The sequence below is a fragment of the Chiloscyllium punctatum genome, chromosome 7, assembly GCF_047496795.1.
Source record: "Chiloscyllium punctatum isolate Juve2018m chromosome 7, sChiPun1.3, whole genome shotgun sequence".
Lineage (NCBI taxonomy): Eukaryota > Metazoa > Chordata > Chondrichthyes > Orectolobiformes > Hemiscylliidae > Chiloscyllium > Chiloscyllium punctatum.
Window position 1 is genome coordinate 78,156,217 of NC_092745.1, and position 24,380 is coordinate 78,180,596.

Consider the following 24,380-nt stretch of genomic DNA (forward strand, 5'->3'; position numbering starts at 1 on the left):
TCCTAGGGTTCCTTTTTGATCCAATTGGCCGTAGTGTTGAGGGCAGTCAGTTTCACCTCATGCTGGGATTCTGCTCTTTTTCCATGTTTGACAAGGCTGCAAATAAGTTCAGAGCTGAGTGGGCATGGCAAAACTCAAGCTGAGCATCATTGAGCAGATTAATAAGACAGAAGAAATAGGAATAGCAGTAGACCATTCAATAGAATCATTGCTGATGTGACATTGCTTATGTTCATTCTCCTATCCTTTCCCCTTTGATTCTCCTACTGATTGAGAATCTTTCCATCTCAGCCTCCACAGCTCGCTGTGGCAAGGAGTTCTAAAAGAATCACAGAGAGGAAATTCTTCCTTATTACAATCTTAAATTGTAACCCCTATATTCTGAGACCATTCCTTAAGGTCCTAGATACTGCATGAGGAAAAATATCCTCTCAGCACTTACCCTTAAACATCTGATACGTTTCAGTCAGATCACCTCATTATTCTAAACTCGAATGAGTAGAGTTCCACCCTGCTTAATCTTTGCTCATAAGTCAATTTCCAATATCACGGATTATTCAAGTGAACTTTCTCTGAACTGCCTCTAATGAAATGATATATTTCCTTAAATAAGGAGGCCAAAATTCCGTATAGTACTCCAGATGCAATCTTACCAGTTCCTTATATCGTTGCAGTAAGACTCCTCTACTTTTATACTTCAAACTCCTTTGAAATAAGATCCAACATTCCATCAACCTTCCTGATTACCTGTTGCAACTGTGTACTAGCTTTCTATGCTTTGTGCACAATTAACCCCCAGTCCACTTATGATGTAGCCTTTTTGTTTTTCTCCCTTCTAAATATTCTGTTTTTTGTTTCTCCTTCTAAAATGAACAACTTTGTATTTTCCCAAATCATACTCTACTTGCCAAATTTTTGTCCACCTTAACCTATCAATATCTCTCTGTAAACTGTATGTATCACTCTCACAACATGCCTTTCCACCTATTTTAGTGTTGTCTACAAATTTTACTACAGTGCATCACAACTTTCTTCCAAGTCATTAATATATTGTTACGAAGTTGAAAGAGTGTATAGTCACTTTAAGATTGAAAGTGTTTCTGAATTTAAAGTACAGTCACAGCTGCCAGTATATAGAGCAGCTAAGAGATGGACTGTTCCAAAATAGATACATGTGACAATTGGCTGTTAAATGGATACCTAAGTTTTGGTTGCTGTTTTGACAACAATTCAAATTTAACCAATTAATTTAAATTATGCCCAGGATACCAATTGAGTTTTAATTTATTGTATTGACAACATCTGACTAATGAGAGGGTATGATGTTGGGGGGGTATAAAATATGAGGGCATTTTGAAAATTAGTCAGAGTGACTGCTGTGGAGCCGGAGTGCAAATGCTATCCAAAGAAGTCTTGCTCTCAAAAAAAATCTCAGAAGGCACTATCTATCAAAAGGTACCTTTTCCTGTAAAAGCAGCAAAAAGTAAGAAGATGATCCAGGGAGAAGACAGAAGAATCGGAAGACCGGAAGGAAGACCGCAAAAGAGACTCTGGACGTTTGAGAAATTAAGTTAATGTAATGTTTAATAATTGTTTTATTGGAACAGCATTTTAATAGACTTATGGTCAGCTAAGAGACTGTGGTTAGTTTGAGGAAAGAATATCTGGTTTGTTAATAGTTTTGGTTAGTGTTCACTGTTAGGGTTAAATAAATAAATAGTTACTTTTTATTTATATAGTGGAAATCAGGGATCTTCTTTCATTCATACATTTTTAACAGTTAAAAAGGCGATCTTCTCTGGGTGTTTTGGTTTAATTAGCAGAGGGGTTTGACTTCTGCATTATAACAATATATTGTAAACAATTGCAGTCCAAGCACTTATCCCTGCGGAACCTCACTGGTCAACAATCTGAAAAAGAACCGCTTATCCCCATTCACTGATTTCTGCCGATTAACCACTTTTCTATCTACTGCCTCCAACACTATGGGCTCTTATCTTATGACTTAGGTTTGTGAGGTATCTTGTTGAATACCTTCTGGAAGTCCAGATGCAACATATCTACTGGCTTTCCTCTGTCTACTCTGGTTGAGACTTTGTCAAAAAACTCTAATAATTTATTTAGGCAAGATTTCTCTTTGATGAGGCCATGCTAATTCTGCTTGATAAGATTATAATCTTCAATTAAAGAGCAACTCATCCTCCTTGTACAGGCCCCAGCTACATCACACCAGGTCCCAATGCCTCAGAAATCTAAAGTCCTCCCTCGAACAACATTTCTCCTGTTCACTGCTCAGTGTCATTATTTCAATGGTCACTAATGTGATACAGGGAGTAAACCTGAGATTGCTAGTTTGAAATTGGCTTTTAAATCTCTTTCCTAACTTTCTATTTTTTCAGTATCTCATCTTTCTCTCGACCAATTTCATTGTTATCAAAGCGGATCATGAAATCTGGTTGTTCACCTTTTGCCAAAGGAATCGCTTGCAACTGCTTAGTGATGTCCTTGTCCCTGGAAATGGCACTTAAGATTGTTAAGGGATCAGTATGGGGATATGTTGCATTGAGCAGTATGACTGGTTGATGTCGTAGTGACCTAGTCATAGAGTAATACAGCAAAGAAACTGACCCTTCAGTCGCACTCATCCACACTGACCAGACACCCAATTGAACCTAGTCACATTTATTAGCATTTATTACCCTTCCTCTTTATATAGGCAAAAGTGAGGACTGCATATACTGGAAATTCCTGATGAAGGGTTTTTGCCTGAAACTTTGATTTTCCTGCTCCTTGGATGCTGCCTGACCTGCTGTGCTTTTCCAGCACCACTCTTATCCTTCCTCTTTATATACCCATCCAACTACCTATTAACTGTTCTAGTTGTGTTCACCTCCACCACTTCCTCTGGCAGCTTGTTCTATACATGCACCACCTTCTGCATGTTACCCCTCAGGTTCTTTTTAAGTTTTCTCCTCTCACCTTTAAACATGTGTCCTCTTGTTTTGGACTCCCCTACCCTAGGAAAAATACCTTAGCTATTCACCCTATCCATGCCCCTCATGATTTAGTGGTTAGAAGATAGCCTTTGAAAATGATTCATTGTTCTTGACTACGTTTATAAAATCATTGCATTTCTTTGTGACAGATCCTTGGTCCAAACTTCAGAAAATAATCTCCCTGAACATTTGCTCCCATTCTGTTGGGTTGGTGATTTTTAGGCCTTTCAATAGGACATCTATATAGCTACAAGCTATCTCTTTCTCTTTCACGATACTCTAGTTTTACAGCTCAAACTTGCAGCTAGTGTCATCAGCAGCTTTTGTCCAATATGCAAGTCTTCCTTACATAGGGCATTCTTGTAAGCCCAAGAGAATACAGGTTGATTGCACCTAATTCTCCTGCTAGGACAACTCTCTGACCCTAGGAATCATTTTTTTGTTGTACCATGTTGGTTAGCTTGGTTGTCTGGAAAGCTGGTTTGCAAAGCATAGTGTTGACAACAGATTGGGTTCACAGTTGAGACCACCATGAAGACTCTTCCTTTGTCCCTTGCCTCAGGTTAAAAACAGCACTAGGCATCTCTCTTCATTTTATGTATGTACTAATTGAAAAAGAATCCTTTTTTCATAAAAACACAAACCAAAAGAGAAAAATGGAAAGCAAAGATAAACGTACAGAAATGTAGGAACAATATCACACTATTATATTATATTACAATAACATTAACAATAAACTGCCTACTATTCTCCAGATTATAATCAACTCTTATTTACTTAACTTAATCCAAACTAGCACAAATAAATAAAATAACATTAAATTAAATTGCAATCTACCAACACTAAATTACACTACGTTGTACTATATTACATTACTCTACTTACCACACTACCATCAAGGCTCCCATCCACAGGGGCAACAGTGATTATGCCTGTATTTACTAGGCCTACCCCCCTCTCGGAGTCCCTGGACCACAATATGCGGCACTCGTGGCTATACAAAGGCCCTAATCAATACCGCCGGCAAACCCATGTCTGTATAATTTAGAAAGGGCTGCCATGTCTTATAAAATTTCTCTGTTCCATGGTGAACCATACTTGCCAGGTAATCCTGAAGGACGTGCTCCACCACACGTCTACACCACCCTACAAGACCTGGAGGCTTTTCTGATATCCAATTCATTTGGATGTTCTTCCTTGCATAGTGCATCAGAATGTTGAATAATCTCCTGTGCTCATCCAAAGAGGGAAGATTCGGTAGACCTAAGAGAAGGGATACTGGATCCCCCCTAACTTCTATTCCCAGGATCCCCTCCAGTTCATTCACTCTGGCCCCCCAGTATCCACGGATCTTGTGACAGGACCAAATGCAATATGTAAGGGTGCTAACACTGCATTTACATTTGACATTTCGGGGAAGATTATTTCTTAAACTTTGCTAGTCTCTCTGGTGCCGTATGGGCTCTGTGGAGAATCTTCAATTGCATCACTTGTGCCCTATTCCATATTGAAATCTTTTTTACATTCCCCCATATATCCTCCCATGTTTCCCATGAGATTTTTTCCCCTAACTCCTGATGCCAAATCTCATGGAATCTGTCCATATCCCCCCACGCATTTCCTCTTTGCAGATGATAAACGGTGCTAATTGAGAGAGCGCCCACACATCAGAGCATTCTACGTTCTATATCCGACTTGTAGGGCTGGCTCAAGAGCGTGGTTTTCTTCTGTATATAATCCCTAGCTTAGAAATATTGGAAAAGGACCCGATTAGTGATTCCATACTTCTGACCTAATTAGCTAAAAGACATCAAGATCTCTCCCTCAAGCAGATCTCCCAGACAGGAGATTCCTTTACCCTCCCATGCTCTAAAGTTGGAGTCCATTGATCCCGGCTTGAATCCTGGAGCTACCCCCAATGGGGTGAACAGCGAAGGTTTGAATGAATTGCCCTCACCCTGCTGCATTATCCTCCATTTTACTGTATTTATGACAATCGTACTTTTACAATGCTGAATTACTGATCTCATCTTATCCATGAACAGCAAGTTTATGAGGGGACACTTCACCTGCAAGGCCTTCACAGCTAGCCATATTGATTTCAAGTCATTGTCCATCCATTTGCCCACATATGATGGCAGAGTGCCTACTTGATATTTCTTCAGATCTGGGAGATTACCCCCCCCCCCCCCCAAATATCCTGTGGAAGTTGCAACTTGGTAAATTTAGTTAAGGGGCACCTCTGGCAACAAATAAAAGATCCAAGCCATCCTGTAAACCTTTGCAGCACCTGTTTGTGTAATAATAGTGGGAGCATCCTCATAGGATATAGCAACCGAAGGAGAATATTCATCTTAATCAAGGCCATGATATAGGTATTGCTGCAAGTCCTGCTTTACCCTTTCAAACAGCTGCACAAAGTTAGCTCTGTACAGCTGCCAGGAGTGAGGAGTAATAAAAATTCCGCGATAGAGAAAATCTTTCTGTGACCATCTAAAGGGAAATTCCATTCTTCCCTCCAGCTTCGGTACCTCCACCAAACACCCCCAGGGCATCACTTCTGATTTTGTGCAATTTTTCCTATATCCTGAAAAGCTACTGAATAAGTTAAGTTTTTGTATTAATGGGGTATGGATTTTTCTGGGTTAGCTAGAAACAGAAAGACATCATCCGCATAGAGAGTGAATTTTGTTCCCCAACTCCCACCTTTGGTGCCCTTATACATTAGATTCCCTACAGTATGGAAATGGGCCCTTCAGCCCAACACGTCCACACTGACCCTCCGAAGAATAACCCACCAGACCCATTTCCCTACCCTATATTTACCCCTGACTAATGCACCTAATAATATGGACAATTTAGCATGGCTAATTCGCCTGACCTGCACATCTTTGAATTGTGGGAGGAAACCATGCAGACACGGGGAGAATGTGTAAGCTTCACACAGACAGTTGCCTGAGGCGGGAATCAAACCCAGTCCCTGGCACTGTGAGGCAGCAGTGCTAACCACTGAGCCACTGTGCCACCCTTTTCAGGGTCTTTTCGAATAGCCTCCACTAGTGGTACAAGTACCAAGGCGAACAGTAGTGGCGACAAGGGACAACCCTGTCGGCTACTCCTCTCCACATCAAAATTACTCAACTTAACCCCATTTGTGATAACCGCTGCCTTAGGGTCATTATATAACATGCCATCCACCTAGCGAAGGTCTCTCCTAGACCAAAATGATCCAGAACAGCAAACAAAGATGTTGTGAAACTTGAAAGGGTTCAGAAAAGATTTACAAGGATGTTGCCAGGGTTGCAGGATTTGAGCTACAGGGAGAGGCTGAACAGGCTGGGGCTGTTTTCCCTGGAGCGTCGGAGGCTGAGGGGTGACCTTATAGAGGTTTACAAAATTATGAGGGGCATGGATAGGGTAAATCGGCAAAATCTTTTCCCTGGGGTCGGGGAGTCCAGAACTAGAGGGCATAGATTTAGGGTGAGAGAGTAAAGATATAAAAAAGACCTAAGTGGGAATTTTTACATGCAGAAGGTAGTACGTGTATAGAATGAGCTGCCAGAGGAAGTGGTGGAGGCTGGTACAATTGCAACATTTAAAAGGCATTAGGATGGGTATATGAATAGGAAGGGTTTGGAGGGATATGGGCTAGGTGCTGGCATGTGGGACTAGATTGGGTTGGTATATCTGGTCGGCATGGATGGGTTGGACCGAAGGATCTGGTTCCGTGCTGTACTTGCCTATGACTTAATATGACCATTCCACCTGATCAAAAGCCTTTTCTGCATCTAGGAAACCCACCAAACCTGGAATCGCCCACTGTTGACATATTTATCTCTCTGCCCCGACCCACAAGACTCATTCCTGATGAAGGGCTTATGCCCAAAACATCGATACTCCTGCTCCTCAGATGCTGCCTGACCTGCTGTGTTTTTTCAGCACTACACTCTTGACATATTCAATACCCGCCTGATATTCTGAGAGGAGCTGTGGACCTTGATAAAACCTGTCTGGTCCTCTTTTATAATAATGGGCAGCACCTTCTCCAGTCTCAAAGCCAACATTTTTGATAAAATTTTAAAATCCACATGAGCAATGAGATGGGTTTATACAATGCATAATCTTTGGAATCTTACCCTTTTTTTTAGAATGAGGGAGATATTAGCTTCCTTAAGAGAGGGTGGAAGACAGTCCTGGCTATATGAATGATTACACATCCCCAGCAGTGGTTCAACCAACATGTGTACAAACTCCTTGTGAAATTCACTTGGGAATCCGTCTGGACCGGGTGTCTTACCACCTTGGAGCTACCTTACCGCCTCCTGCACCTCCTGTACTGCTAAAGATGCATTTAAAAGGGAGGTCTGATCTGCATTTATACCAGGGAGGTCCAAGTTTTCAAAAAAGGATTTCATCCCTGCATTTCCATCCCCACATCCCTCCGACCGGTAAAACTCTGTATAGAACCCCCGAAATCTGGCATTGATCTTCCTCAGTTCACAAGTAACATTGCCAGCTCTCTCCCTGACAGACACAATGGACTGTGGGGCACTTTTCTTCCTAGCTAGGTAAACCTCTCTTCACCACTGGTGTGAGCGCTGAGTCAAGAGCAGCTTGGAGAGCTATGACCCGCTGCAATTTAACCACAGATGGTCTAGTGTAATATGCTGATTCAGCTGCTTTCAATTGGGCCTCAAACATCCTCTGCTGCTCCCCCCTCTGTCTCCTTCTCATTGCCGATTATGAAATAATCATACCCCTTAAGAATGCTTTGGTGGTCTCCCAGCACACTGATGGATTGCTGGCCGTACCCCGATTGACATCCCAAAAAACCCTGAATTCCTTTGTGATATACTGCACAAAGTTGTCATCCTTCAACAGAATGTGATCCATGCACCATTGCTGTGTGCCTACTCTGCTGCCTTTGGTCTTAACATCTAAATATACTGCCGCATGGTCCGAAATAGTTATACTCCCAATTCTGCAGGCTAATACCCAGTCCAAGCAAACCAACTGAACAAAGAACACATCGATCCTTGTGTGGCACTTGTATGGGTTGGAGTAGAAGGTAAAGTCCCTCCCATTTGGATAGAGGCACCTCCAAACATCCACTAGCCCCAGCTCCTCACACAAGTCCACTAATTGCCTAGATTGCTGAGGTGTACTCGACAGCCCGCTTGGCACCCTATCTACCCCAGGGTCCATGAGACAATTAAAGTCTCCTCCTATAATCGTGTGGTGCACCCCAGGCGCGATTACCTTTGAGATTGCGTTAACTAAAAATTTGAGAGTGTGCGCTGGGGGACAGTAAATGTTCAGAATGCCATACTCTTCTCCGTGCATCAGTGCCTTAAGAATAATGAACTGTACAACTCATCTTTAATTTGCTCTCTCACCTGAAATAGGAGAGCTTTCATACCAGTATGGCCATCCCTCTGCTTTTGGAGTTAAAGGAGGAAAAGAATACCCTACCATATCCCCCTGCTGTAACTTCAGGTGTTCCCCATCAGTCAAATGTGTCTCTTGCAACATCGCAATGTCAACCCTTTCCTTCTTGAGACTTAAGAGCACCATTTTTCTTTTAATGGGGGAGTAGCTCCCCTTTATATTCCAGGTACACCACCTGAACAGATCTCTAGCCATGATCGCACACTACAATCGGGAGGCCCCCGAGAGGAAAAAGCCCATTCAATGTGCGACAAATGGAGAAAAAATGAACTTTATCAAATCTAAAGACTATTCCGGTGAACACTATCAAAACTAAAAAAACTAACTTCTACTCCTAAGTTAAACAACTGAACACAAAAAGCACAAGTTTCTAGAGATCCATCCCCTTGTCCATAGGGGGCGTTCACTCTCGACCTCACAACCATTCTAGCATGTTCCATTTAAGGCTGTGCTCCAGACCCAAGCAAGAAAAACAAACATGTTATTTACAATTTTACCAGTTAACAATAGATGCCCACCCCTCTCCCTGCTCAACTCAGCCCCACGCATCTTTACATCCATGGAGTAACCACCCCTCACCCTGCAAAACAGAACAATAGAATAATTAGTAACCTCCAATCACATATAACATAAAACACACCGGATTGTACACCAATGCAATATCAAGCCTATTAAGCCCAATTTTTCCAAAAGGGAAAAAAACCAAAGAGAAGGACGATATATAAAAAAAAGTCATATTATGCCTTCTCTTCCATCTTCCTTGGCCAGAGTTTATCATTTCAGCAAGTCCAACAATTCATTTATTTTTTCCGCTGAGTTGCAGTTGTAGACAGTTCCCTCATTACTGAAACATAGCTCTGCCAGATACCTCAGGGAGTATTGAGTGTTTAAATCTCTTAGTTTATTCTTTACCTCATCAAAGGCCTCCCTTTTCTTAATTCCAGCCCCAGAGAAGTCATGAAAAAACATTATCTTTGAACCTTTATAAGCCAAAGCCTATGGATCCTTTCTCAGTCTTCTGGCTGTTTAAATTATTAAATGCTTTTCCACAGTGGGGGCGCTGAGCCGGCCCGGAAATGTGCAGTGCAATCTGGCTTGCCCGCTCCACACCTATCCAGCCTGACTCAATCTCCAGGCCCAGCAGTTCCAGAAGCTATCCCTCAAGGAATTCTGTGAGGTTTTCTCCTTCTTCACACTCAAGTAAGCCCAAAATTCGAAGGTTTTTTTCTCCGACCTCGATTTTCAAGGTCATCTACCTGTTCCTGCAGGGCCCAAACCTGACCTTCCAGGATTCCGACACGTCCCTTGGAGCTCTCTGTCGTGGCCTCCAAGGCCGCGGTCCTTTATTTCACAGCTTCAATGCACTGATCCCAGGTCCAGATCTCCTGCTCATGCTTTGTCAGCATGGCAGTAATTGGTTCCAAGGCAGATATATTGATCCTGAAAAGTCGAGGAAATATAGGATTCAATATAGGGGCTGTCATAGGCTGTATGAATAGGATTTGACAAAGGCTGTACTAAGTTGATTTGTCCATTTTCCTTTCCTTTCTTCAAATTCACCATAATCAGAATTTAGTGAAAGGATGTCCAAGATTGGTGGACTTGGCTGTGGTCTTACACAATTTCAAAATACCAACAAATTGTTGGCAGTACCAGCATCTTGTATTATCATAATGTTCAATGTATTGCCCTAAATTCATACCTAATCCCATGGAAAGTGTTTTGACCATTAATCCTGAAAAAGTTCAGTATCAGTGTAAAAGGTTGATGCTTAATTCGATATCACCATTTTATAGCAGAGATTGAGATCTTGAAAGTGTTTTAATGAGATGCAATTAATTCGAGCTTTCCTCATATATAACCAGATGTTCGGACTTTAGTATATAAATTATTTCTAAACACGATGTATCCTCAGCCATTTTTATTTAAAGAAAAAGAGTTACTTGTATAAAATTTGAGAAGTGATACAAGTTTAGATACAACATATATTTAGAAGGTCATAAAAAATATTAAGAGCAATGTACTTTGTGCAGCATTTCTCAATTGAGCCACAATGCCAGGCCTCTGTGATTGAACACTTTTGACGTATTTCGTGAGGACAGCTCGTGACACTGCATGAGGCTGCAGGTGGCAGCAATGTCTTGCTTGTATTGGTTCAGTCCTGGTAGTATCTCAGTTATGCAGCTTGAAATTAAATGAAACAAAAGTTAGTTGGGAGACCAGTAATTGTGAAGAGATTTTACATGTCATGCCACCAATTTAAATTACTTTTATTTCAATGTTATAAAAGTAATTGAACAATTACTACCAGTTCACGAAAACATTTTGTTTTTCAACTCTGGGGAAAGATAGACTGAAATCATTGACATTTGCAATTACAAAGCATCTTATTCAGAGGAAAATCCTTTAAAATCCCGGAGTCCTTTGGACAAAGGTCAACCATGTTACTTTTGTCAGAAATAAATTGCCTTTTATAATGTTATCAAAAATAGTTAACCGCATATGTTACTTCATTAAGATAGTCAAAATAAAATATTTATTATTAGTGATCCATTTGAGTAATGTATGTTTTAAATCAATTTCACAGATTAAAGAGACTGCTAACATCTTACGAATGTTACCTTACATAAAGGGGTAGGTTCAAATTGATTGAAATTGTATCGAGATGAGTGAAGGGATTTAGCAACAGGTGCTTGTGGATCAGTTCTGAATTCAGGTATACCTTCTTAAAAATACCTTCTTAAAAATAAAGCCTGCTCCAGTAAAAGTCAATATATTTAGATTTAAACTCTACAGACATTAAATAGAACAAAGAACAAAGAATGTTTCAACACAGGAACAGGCCCTTTGGCCCTCCAAGCCTGTGCCGTAGGATCTGTGTCCCTTTGCTCCCTGCCAATTTGTGCATCTGTTTAGATACATTTTAAATGATACTATCGTTCCCACCCTTACCACCTCTGCATCCACTACCCTCTACGTGAAGAACTTTCCATGTATATCTCCCTTAAAGTTTTCCACTCTCACTTATAACTCATGACCCCATTCTTGTTATCCACCCTGTCTACATCTCTCATGATTTTGTAGGCCTCAATCAGGTCTCCTCTCAACCACTTTCTTTGCAATGAAAATAATCCTAATCTGCTCATCTTCTGCAAATGTGGCTGAACCAAAGTCTTATACAATTGTAACATGACTTGCCAACTCTTGTACTCACTAATCTCCCCGATGAAGGAAAGCATGCCGTATGCCTTCTTGACAACTCTACTGACTTGTGTTGCCACTTTCACAGAACAATGAACATGAACACCCAGATGTCTCCATACATCAATTTTGCTCAGGACGTTTCCATTTACTAGATTAGAGTGGCGCTGGAAAAACACAGCAGGTCAGGCAACATCCGAGGAGCAGGAAAATCGATGTTCCAGGCAAAAGCCCTTCATGGCTGTGCTTTTCCACCACCACTCTAATCTAGACTCTGGTTTCCAGCATCTGCAGTCCTTGATTTTACCTTTTCCATTTACTGTATAGTTTGCTCTGGAATTGCATCTTCCAAAATGCATCACCTCGCATTTCTCCAGATTGAATATCATCTGCCATTTCTCTGCCCAGCTCTCCAATCTATCTATATTTTGCTGTATTCTCTGACAATCCCTTTCACTATCTGCTACTCCACCAATCTTGGTGTCATCTGCAAACTTGCTAATGAGGCAACCTATACCTTCTTTCAAATCATTTATGTATATCACAAACAACAGTGGTCCCAGCACGGATCCCTGTGGGACACCACTGGTCACAGGTCTCCATTTTGAGAAGCTCCCTTCCACTACTTCTCTCTGTCTCCTGTTGCCCAACCAGTTCTCTATCCATCCTGAACTCTAATCAACCTCTCTTTAAAAGCCTCCCACATATTGAATGTGGATTTCCTTTCAAACAGCTGCTCCCAATCTACATTCCCCAGCTCCTGCCAAATTTTGGTATAGTTGGCCTTCCCCCAATTTAGCACTCTTCCTGTAGGACCACTCTCATCTTTGTCCATGAGTATCCTAAATCTTATGGAATTGTGATTACTGTTCCCAAAGTAACCCCCCATTGAAACCTCAACCACCTGGCTGGGCTCATTTCCTAACACCATGTCCAGTATGGCCCCTTCATGAGTTGGACTATTCACATACTGGTTTAGAAAATCCTCCTGGATGCTCCTTACAAATTCTACTCCATCCAATCCTCTAACACTAAGTGAATCTCCGTCAATGTTGGGAAAATTAAAATCTCCTATCATCACCACCCTGTTGCTCGTACATCTTTCTTTGGTCTCTCTACATATTTGTACCTCTATCTCACGTTTGCTGTTGGGAAGCGTGTAGTACAGCACCAACATTGTTACTGAACCCTTCCTATTACTGAGCTCTGCCCATATTGCCTCACTGCTCGGGTCCTCCATAGTGCCCTCCTTCAGCACAGCTGTGATATCTTCTTTGACCAATAATGCAACTCCTCCACCCCTTTTACCTCCCTCTCTATCCCACCTGAAACATCGATATCCTGGGATATTTAGTTGCCAATCATGCTCTTCCTTCAACCAAGTCTCAGTAATAGCAAAAACATCATACTCCCAGATAGAAATCCAAGCCCTAAATTCACCTGCTTTACCTACTATTTGCATTAAAAGAAATGCACCTCAGACCACCATCCCTCGTGTTCATCCGCCGCTTCCTGCTTACTCTTCCCTCAGCCATGCTGACTTCATTACCTAGTTCCTTACAGGCTTTAATTACTACCTCCTTCCTGTCCATTAACCTCCTCAGTTAGTTCCAATCCCCCTGCCACATTAGTTTAAACCCTCTTCAACAGTGTTAGCAAAAGTACCCTCTAGGACATTGGTTCCAGTACGGCCCAGGTGTGGACCATCCAATTCATAGCATTCCCACCTCCCCCAGAACTAGTCCCAATGTCCCAAAAATCTGAATCCCTCCCTCCTACACCATCACTCAAGCCACGCATTCATCCTGAATAAGCTGTCATTCCTCCTCTGACTCATACGTGCCACAGGTAGCAATCCTGAGATTACTACCTCTGAGGTCCTACTTTTTAAATTGGTTCCTGACTCCTTAAATTCTTCATGTAAAACATCATCTTTTTTTTACCTGTATCATTAGTGCCTATATGCACCATGACAACTGGCTGTTCACTCTCCCCCTTGAGAATTTTCTGCAGTTGATCCAAGACTTCCCTGGCAGCCAACATACTATTTGGGGGTCTCGTTTTCGACTGCAAAAATGTCTATCTATTCCCCTTACAATTGAATCACCTATGACTATAGTCCTTCCACTCTTTTTCCCGCCCTTCTGTACAGCAGAACCAGCTACGATACTATAAACTTGGCTACTGCTGCCTTCCCCTGGTGAACCATCTCCCTCCACAGTATCTAAAGTGGTATACCTGTTTTGGAGGGAGATGACCGCAGGGGGCACCTGCACTGCCTTCCTGCTCTTTCTCTGTTTTTTGGTCACCCATTCCCTTTCTCCCTCAGCAATCCTAACCTGCAGTGTGACCAATTTACTAAACCTGCTATCCACAACCTCCTCAGCATCATGTATGCTCCAACGCAAGTCCATCCACAGCTCCAGACTCGTCATGCAGTCTAACAAGAGCTGCAACTGGACACACTTCTTGCATGTGAAGGAGCCAGAGACACCAACTGTGTCCCTGAGCTCCCACATTGAGCAAGAGGAGATCCTGCATTTTTAAACTTAAACTTTACCTAAGTTGAGACCAAAGTTACAAAAAAGAAAAGAGAAGTTTTTTTTACCAACTTACCTTATCTTACCAAAATCCTTACCCTATCAACACACTACGGAGTCCGTTTTTTGGTTAGAGGAGGAGGGGGAATGGGAGACACTGCACAGGTAGTTTCTTGGGTTCAGCCGCTGCCCGAATATATCAGCTATTTAAACAGTTTGCTTACCTTCCTGACAGCACCCCCAGTTCCCATGCTCTCTGCACTCGCTGCAATTAAAATGGAGGCCGCATACTCCAGAGGGAAGTTCTGTAAACGTTTTGCTTACCTTCCCAGCAGCCCCCGGTCCTTGTTCTCTCCGCCCTACAATTAAAATACAACACTTTAGAAAGCAATGTAAAATCTCATTCATATTACACTACTAGTAGCCACAGAGGAGTTCCATTGGAATTATGCTATTTTAAAATTGCCAGTCGGTGCATGTGTTGGACAAGACTTTGGTTCAACAATGGTTTGACGTTGTACCTATTCCCGTGATTCGCACAATATTACAGCAATGCTAAGAATACACTTATAAAATGCATTCTGTATTAACAAACGAATTAAGTGCAAGTTAAAATCCAAAAGGATAAATGGAAATTTTCTATATGTCTCAAATAAATGCTAATATCCAAAGTATATGACTACTATGTGAAAATTTCAATTCAAGTTTGTTACGATATTAGATGGAAGGAAAATGCATGTCAGCCAACTCTCTGCGCGACTTTGGAAACATCTGCAGAGATGTAAAGCATCATTGAACGGTAGGCTTTGATCCAGTGTTTAAATGATTAACCATGTGGTTATTCAGCTTTCGTGCCGAGAACAAACATACAGATTTTTTTTCCCCAAAAAGCTTATTTGCAAACATTGCATATAGATTTTTTTTGTAGATGTTATATGTAGAGGATGAAGGTGTATGCGCTTCATGCGCAAGAATCGGGATAATCAATAAACTACTGGGGAAATCACATTCTGAAAATTGATTATGTGCCCACGGATTGGGAGAGATTAGATTAGATTAGATTTCCTACACTGCGGAAACAGGCCCTTCAGCCTAACTAGTCTACACCAACCCTCCGAAGAGTAACCCACCCAGACCCATGTGGGAGGTGCTGTTGTAATTTTTTGGTTTGTTTAATTTTAGTAAGAAGGTGAAAATAATTAAATTGGGGAAAAGAAAACCTCAATATTTTACGGTTATACTTAATACATAAGAACAATGTGTGGCTCTTTATTAATGGTTTGATAGCTAAATTTTGTAAAATAGTCCCCTCACACATTTTGAGAATGAAATGATGTGTGAAATGACAATAATTCATTCTCTTTTTATTCATACTTCATTGTCTTTCTCTTCAGTTTAATTTGTGAGTCCCAATTAACCTAGCTTACATTTTAAATCATATGAATGAATAATCTACAATTGTCTATCTAATAATCAAATAAAAAATATTTTAGTCCATGATTTTTCAGGGCAGTGATATCATAGATTTATGTGGAGGTGATTTTTTTTTTAAGGACTACTTACAGATAGAGGTATACTGAAGATGCACACCAGGGCTGTTTAGTTTGCCCACCCACATTTGCCATTTGCATTTTCTGCTCTTGCTTATTCCACTAAAGAATCACAGCGAGCCTTTGGAACAACTAACAGTCTTCCAAGGACTGAGCTCCTGCTGGGGTTTGCACAACTTGTAATTAAGTAACAGGTAATTTAATCTGCTATTAAAAATCAAAACTATGAGTTTATAGTCAAATGTAAGCATTAAACAAGGTGTCAGAAAATGATTCTGATGTGATAATTACCAGACATTGAAAGATACAATGTAAAGCAACATTTTGCAGGAATATTAAATTAGGCCCATTTAGGTGAATGCGTCGACTATAATAACTGCTACAGCCTCAGAATGAAGTATTGTTGAGATCATGGGGAGGGAAGTATATTTAATAGTTATAACTTGCATCTGGACTTCGCCAAGACAGCCTGATTGTGTTGCAGAAAAAGATGTGTGTTAGAACTAGCCACCTGCTCTTTGACCAAGTTGTTCTGGTCTGTTTGTGGAACAGGCAGTATGCAAAACTGAGAGTGAATGTCTGTAATATTCGACAATGGATGATGTGACATCTGAACTTTATTCTGTTATTACCTTAGATTCACAGATGTGCATTTCCAAATCATTTAAGAAGCTGATATTCTCAACAATTTTCCTTGCGCATTGGAACTGCCTTCCTTTCACTGCTAATTTTGCACATTTTAGGAATCAAGTAATTGATTTCTTATTTGCTGAGACAGATGACTCACCAACTTTTTAAATGCCAACAATAGGAATTCACATTTTCTGGGTTGCTTCTATCCCAAGAATGTAGATCCTCATAGATGGAACCCCTGTGGTCATCCTGTAATGTCTGGATTGTTCAATTTAATTTTAATTTGAAGACTTGGGGCCAATTATTAACATAGATAGTATTAGGAAAGCCAATCTTAAAGAGTCTTTTGGTTCTGATTCTTTGCGTTACTTTTTTAGGTATGAGTATGTTTTCACAAGTGTCAAGGTATTTTTAAAAGTTATCGTAAATACATAAGAGTAATATTTAATACAGATGGTGGATTCAGTTATGATTTCTGGTTGATCTGGTGCTCACATCTTGTTCTGTTGACTAAAACCTTTGTTTGGTCTTCCCTTCTCTTCTCGCTGCATACGTCGCTGCTAAACTTATTAGTATTTTAACTCTTACTAACCACAATCTCTGTGCCTGGTTAGTGGCATCTCTGAACTCTGTTTGGCCTGCCAATGTATGAATAGCACAGTCAGTCTTGGATTCTGACAATTTCTGATTGGTTTCATTGCAATGTTATGGTTTCAGTAACAGAAAATTGTGCCATTCCATCGATGTTTCTTTGCATTGTGACCATTGACAGCAGTATTTTTTCTTCTGTCATGGGATATGGGCATCATTAACAAGGCCATCATGTTCCTCATCACAAGAAGCCATTTCACATTTCAGTTGAGTCAACCATTTTGTTCTGGAATCACATGTTGATCAGGTAAGGGAAATATTCTCATTCTCTAAATTATATTATTAAACTGGATAGGTATTTATGACACTTAATTATGCTTTCATGGTCGCCATCACTGAGATGTGCTTTCAATTCCAGATTTTGTTAATTTAATTTAAACTCTATTAACTACTGTGGTAGAATTTGAATGATTTGAGCCTATGTTCCCTGAGCATTAGCCTGGTTTTCTAGATTACTAGTCAAGTGTTGTCATTCACTTTTCCACTGCTGCTAAGTGCAAGGTTTGCTGTAAGATAGCCAAAATGCTTTTATTCTACAGTAATTTTCTGTGATATTGTTATTTCAAGAATGTGGCCTCTAGGGAACCAGAATACCTCCTGGAAGCTTGGTGAATGAAACTTCTGAGCAGTCCTGCACCATGATTAGGAAAGAATAATACTGAATTTGGAGGATTCAAATGAATGCATACCATCTATATGCTGAAGCACAGATTCCACTGTCTGGAAAGGTCTGAGGGAATCCTCCAATACTGCCAACTTAAAATCTTCCATAATCATTGTTATATTGTAGATACTGCATGATTTTTGCCTCAAAGAGGAGTCAGCGTGCAACAGGTAGGAAGGAAGTGAGGATTTTCAAGCAGTGGGTATGAACAAATGTAATAAACAATGTTCTTTAAAAGATTTGATCATGTACTTATATTGCTGCTGCTTTTGCTGCTTGTAGCTATTCCTACCAAGCCATCTACTGTCAGGTTAAATAATCTCGCCTATCTTGTACCATTCTTTCCCATCCACTGTAGCTCATCTGCAATCACTCTATGACATTTATTATCTAATTTCGCCGAGATTGACCCCTTTCCCTGCTGCCCTTTGCTTCACCTAGAAGAGATATCTGTAATTTTACAGCTCTGACCAATGGCCAAAATGTTGAAAATGTCTTTCCTGGATTTCTTCTTTTTAAGAGATCTTATTGCTATTGCAGTTTGAGCACCTGTTCACTTTTCTTCTGGTTTACATATGGAATTTTGAGCAAATGTTTTTGCATTCACATTTCAAAAGTCTCTTTTTTTTCTTCCATGGATATTTATTTGTTGTCTAGGTTTCAGATATTGACCATATGGTTAATGAATGGACCAATGAAGCACCAAGGCTCGCCATTATCCTCCAATTTATTTATTTATTTGTTCATTGTTATCTTACTGTTGCCTTTTAGAACGGATGTTTTATGACAGTTAAAATACAATCAAATTCAATCTGCTACTCATGTTCTTTTTCTTATACTGTTATCAAAGAGAATCATTATGTTGCATCCAGTTTCTGTTCTTTCTATCTAATCCAACATAATTAGAATATAAGAAATAAGGATGCAAAAAGGTAATTTGGCCTCTTGAGGCTGTTCTGAAATTTAATAAGATCATCCCTGATCTGATTGTTACTTTTAACTTCACTTTCCAGCTTATAAAAATAATGTTTTGACTCCAGTATGAATCAAATATCTGTCTAACTTGGTCTTGACTGTATTCAACAATCCAACCTCTGCTGTTCTGTTGGACAGTGAAATCCAAAGATTAGCAATGCAGGTTTGTGATGCAGAGTGATGGCAACACATGGGTCCAATTTCTGCACTGGCTGAGGTTATCATGAAGGAATTTTCTTCTTGAACTCTCCCCTCACCTGCGGTCTGGAAACCCTTATGTTAAACCATCACCAATTATCTCTGTCTAATGAGAGAGCAGGTCTTTGGTCTAGTGGGATGATGGTGACTTTATCCTTTACAAATTAGTCTCTGAATCATTCATGAAGAATGCATGCTGTGGCCATTGTAGTGGAGGTTACTGGTAGTGTTGACACAATTGAACAGTCAGTTTCATAATCCTTAGTTTTGCAGATTGGTTGAGATGATGTAGTTTTCATTTCTTTCATTTATGATCAAATTCCAGCACTGAAGGATATTGTTCTGGTTCCTTTTTTAAACTAGTTTTCAATACTCTAAGTGAGAAAGAGTCTTTACCTTCAGCACAAGATTAACTAGGGGATAGTTCTTCGATTGTGACTATCACAACAAGGTAACACTGGAAACTAGACTGGTACAACACAAAAGGATTCTCTCGCAAGTACACTTCAGTAGAGTTGAAATTGCTCTCATGTCAAATAGGGCAATAAATGCTGGCTTAACTGGTGATGCTCACATGCCATGAATGAATAACTTAAAAAAAAACAATGTTTTTTCCCTTTGTTTAAAAAAAAGTCCATAGAAGTCCCTGGTATCAACATTGAATAATAGAATTTGAAAGTCAGTTTCATGACAACAGGTAACAAAGAATACCACTGTAAATGAATGTGACTAATACCATGTGATCAATGGGAAGTTTTTCATATCATTTAAAGGTATATGGTTTTATGTTGGCGAAATAGGAATTTTATTCAAAAATATTATTTGTTTCCTTGAATGTACTTTTAACTAACTTTGATATAGTTAAAAGGAACGGTCTATTAGAAAATAATTGAGTGTCCACGGTATAACATAAGAACTGACTACGACCAAAATGCAGTATCTGATCTTGTCTAATGCTGTGTGAGATTTGTCATTGCAATAGATTATCATGTGCCAAATACAGGTGCAGCATGTATTGCAGATAAATGTTGACATTTGGATATAATTCTTATAAAGGGGTTTTCAATTCTTAATGCAATGGAATCACATAACTAATTGACATGTATCTATTATGGAGTGGATAATGTACTGTTATTTGAATTGTTTAAGAAGTTTCCTGTTCACTTGTACATTAACCATTTAGTTTTGTGTAAATGCAATATAATAGGGTCATTTAGAAAGACATTTGACCAATGAATTAATTCAATGGTTTAATAACACAGATTCATAATATACAAAAATCTTCAAGCATAAAATTCAGTTCTTGTAAGACACTTCCTGTAAGTCAAATGTTTGCACTTCCTTGAATTTTAAAAAACTAAATCTCATGAGAAATGTTAGTGTTGTAAAGACAGCATCTCTTTATTATACTTTTATATTTGATTGTGGATTGAATTGGACTGTTTTAAAAACCTGAGGAAGGAATTGCTGTGCCTTTTTCAAACAAAACAAGTTACTCAAGCATTTTATGGCTCAAGTTTACACTGTTGCTTTGTTAACAGTGTGGGATGGTCACCAGCTTAGCAATATCCTTCCTAAAACAGGATGACCATAACTGGACACAGTATTCCAGAAGAGGCCTCACCAACATCCTGTACAACCTCAACATGACGTTCCATCTCCCATACACAATGGACGAGCAGTGAAGGCAAACATGCTGAACACTTCTTTATAGAAAATTACCTTGTCTATATGTGATGAAAGCTTCAAAGAATTATATACCTGAACCTCTGGGTTTCTCTATTCTACAACATTTTATTTCTAATTGTACAATTCCTGCTCCTGTTTGTGCTCGTATTTATCCAAATTAAACTCCATCTTCCAGAATTCAGCCCATTGACTGAATATGGCTAGACCACTTGAGTTTATGGTCAATGATAACTGCAAGGATGTTGATAAAATGGGATTCAGTGACGCTAACACTATTGAATGTCATGGGACAATGGTTATATTCACTCTTTCTTGAAATGGACTTTGCCTGGAAATGGTGTGGCACCAATGTAAAATGCCACTTGTCAGCCTAAGCCTGGATATCACACGGGTCTTGCTGCATTTGGATGTGGATTGCTACAGTATCTAAAAAGATCATGAAAGGTGTTTCTTAGTGAGTTCCTTTATCAGCCTATCTTGTTTTCAAACCCCAGTAAGTTCCATGGGGTTCCCACTCATCTTCCAGCATTTTGAACAAAATTTGATTACAATGGAAATACTTTGGCCTTCAATTTTCACCTCCACTTAGACCACTCTCCTTCCTGATCTGAGGCAAGGAACCTGAAGCGTTCCTAGATATTATTCTTGTCCTGGCTACTTGCCTTCCTTGAACTCAACCATCTTGTAACCTTCTTAAGTTTGTAGCAGTCTTGGAAAAAACTCCAGTCTGATGTCAGTAAAGATAGAGGCTGTTAGTATGTACTATAGTTGGGTATGTGTGGCTCCTTTAACATACCAGGTAAGTGACCTGGAGGCAGGAATTAAGATTGAATGTGGAGCTGAGTGGATGTACAACAAACTATTCCCTGCTCAAGTTTACCCTCTGTCTACCTCATTTTATTTATGATTCTACTGAATGACAAACACAACAGAGACAGCTGTTTTGACTGCAGAGGTTCTGATGGCTAATATTCTTTGCAGTTTGGAGTTGTGCAGCTCTTGCCAAAATCAGACTTGCTGCACAAGAGCAGAGACATGCCCGGTGTTTAGACCAGGAGTCAGTATGTGTGGCGCTGTGCCACTTATTTGCTTTCTACGTCTTCACTTTGATGGACCATCCACACTTTGCTGCTAGCCCAGAGCTGGAGACAACTTTCCTGCAATTCAGTGATGTGCTGAATAACCAATGCAGGGCTTTCTTCCATGTTATTTAAGCTGGAAGTCTGTGTACCAGGCCACAAACTCATGAACCTTTAAACATCCTTTACAAAGATATTTGCAAGTGAGTTGTGAAGATGGCAAACATTGATTGATTTAGACCACCGGGGCGCCAGTGTCAATAGCTTAGACCACTGGAGGCCGATTGTTTGAAGGGACATTAGATGTGAAGAAAAGTGAAATGTGCAGCTGGCGGAGAAGGGAGCCCAGCGAAAGCAGAGATCAGCAAATACTGCACTTTGTCCATTTACCGTCTTCATCTTCAGCAAGTACAGACTTTGCCATGCGAGACTGGGGCTCCAGATTCACATAATGTTTAACATAGAATTTACTGCCTAGATGCAAAATGTGAATAACATTTGGAAGGCTGCCAAAAATACCCAATGTTCCCATTTTGTTAATTTGAACAGAATCATTTACTTTCTGCCCAATTTTCACTCTGTTTTGGCTTCACAGGTACAAGGACTTCTCGACATTCTTATTTTGTGAACCTGCGTAATAAATTTTAATAACCTATGTCTGGATGAATCTAAGCGTTCTCTTGTCTATAAATGTGAGTATTTCTAATGGCAATGACTTGAGCAGGAATAGTTCCAGGTTAATTGCCTTTCTTCCCTCTAGAGCTATTAACCAATAAGGATGTTCTGGTTCAGTATTGACCATTTCTATTGTGTGTTAGTATATCAAATGTTTTTGTATTATGCAATTTAGTGGAAAGGAGGAATGAGTATCTGTGATTATTGAATTCCAGTGTTGAAGGAAACCAAAAATAATACAACATGTACCTCAATCATCTGTGTGCCATTACATGTATTATGCTGATCCATAAATATTTCTATAAGTGAGGAGTCTTTGGACACAATAACCACAGTACAATGTGTTGATCAGTATTTGATTGCAACAAGAGAAGAAATGTAATATCTAAAGTTGACAGAAGATTGAAATTTGTAGATGTAAAATCATATATGAGGTTCCTTCCCTTTCTGAAGAGCTGATGAACATCTTTGTGTGTGCCTCTCTTTTTTTGTCCGCTTGCTAATTTTGTGAAAGACGTTTTAATCGTGAACACGGTTGAGAAAAGTTTTGATTACAGAATTAGAAATCTGTGTGGTTAGAAATAAAGACACATTGACAGTTTTAAATTAGAATATTGCTATTTTCATAGTATGCTCAAAGAATTTGAATGACTGATCTGTTTTTAAAATGTTCTTTTCCTTCTTTGGCAACCCTCACTTCATAAACTCTCTGGGCCAAGCTTATGAATTGACTATTTGTTCTTGCATACTTTCTTCAATATTTCTTTTTCTCAGATCTTGTTCCTAGGAGATAAATAGTGTACTTGATCTTTTTCATATTGTTATGATTCCAGCTGATGTTATTACTGGACAAATCAGATTTCAACTGATATCTAACTTTTTGGTTTTTACTAAGGTGGCCTCTCACTGAAACATAATGATGCAATACTGCAGATTTGGTTTTAACAATAAAACAATAAAATATGCATAACAAATGAACATCAAAACAGAATAAATCAAACTATTTACATATAACACAAGTTTAAAATTATCAAGTTAAAAATCACACAACACCAGTTTATAGTCCAACAGGTTTAATTGGAAGCACACTAGCTGTCGGAGCGCCACTCCTTCATCAGGTGATAGTAGAGGATACAATTCTAAGGCACAGAATTTATAGCAAAAATTTACAGTATGATGTAACTGAAATTATACATTGAAAAATACCTTAATTGTCTGTTGAATTAAAATTATCAAAACACATGTTAGAATACAATCACATTAATCCCAAAATCACTTCTTTATAGTATTCACACTAGAGAGCATTCCCTTCTCTTTCACATCTATATGGCTTAATTTAACTCTGGCTTTAATTCCCTCAAATCTGATAGCCTATTCCTGGAGCATTCATACAACTGAGCTAGAACCTTCTCAGTTTCAACTAACTCCTTCAGGGTTGTAACAAACAACGTCTGGTCTAGAACTTTCAAACAAAACTGCTTACACTGAGGAAACCTATTTCTTTACAGTTCTGAACCATTTTATTTTTCATTAGGTTCAATTGTTTTACACATCCAGCTTCAACGAAACCTGCCCAACTGATGCCCAAAAGCCTTTTCACTAGATATCATAGTATCTGTTAATAAAAATAATCGATTTTCAGAATCTTCTACTCTGAAAACATAATGCAATATATGGTTTCACTCTGTTCATTTGCAAATCCTCCCAATATAAACAAATTCCCATTAGACTCTAAGGACCAGCTTGGATTTTTTTAGTGAGGGAAATCATGATGGTTCCAAAAATATTTGCAGGTTAGTCATTAAACCCCTTAATACATGAATCAAAGCGCTCATGCCATTATCTCCAATCCAAACTCTAAAATAAATTATGTTAAAATATAAATAATTCACACACCTTGCACCACAATACTTGGCTTTTCCTGTGAGAATGTGTTCAGAACCTCCTGTTGTAGTATTGGAGATATCCCAGAAAGGCAGTGGACCTTTTTAAATTGCATCATGACAAATGATATTCCAGTAAAAATGGTCCATACCTTCTCTTTAGTAATCAGTCAATGCATTGCATAATCATTCAAGTCA

At 39.5% G+C, this 24,380-nt stretch overlaps 1 long non-coding RNA gene across 9 annotated transcripts in view; it reads left to right on the forward strand.

Moving 5' to 3' along the window:
- Nucleotides 1-22,279, forward strand: part of LOC140479843 (uncharacterized) — a 48,307-nt gene extending 26,028 nt beyond the window's left edge. For 5 of the 9 annotated variants that reach the window (XR_011961143.1, XR_011961136.1, XR_011961135.1 and 2 more), the window contains exon 5: nucleotides 1,456-22,279. This is a non-coding gene — a long non-coding RNA (uncharacterized lncRNA). The remainder of the gene's footprint in view (nucleotides 1-1,455) is intronic. The other 4 variants (XR_011961142.1, XR_011961141.1, XR_011961138.1 and 1 more) reach the window with 4 other exon arrangements.
- Nucleotides 22,280-24,380: the final 2,101 nt, after the last annotated feature.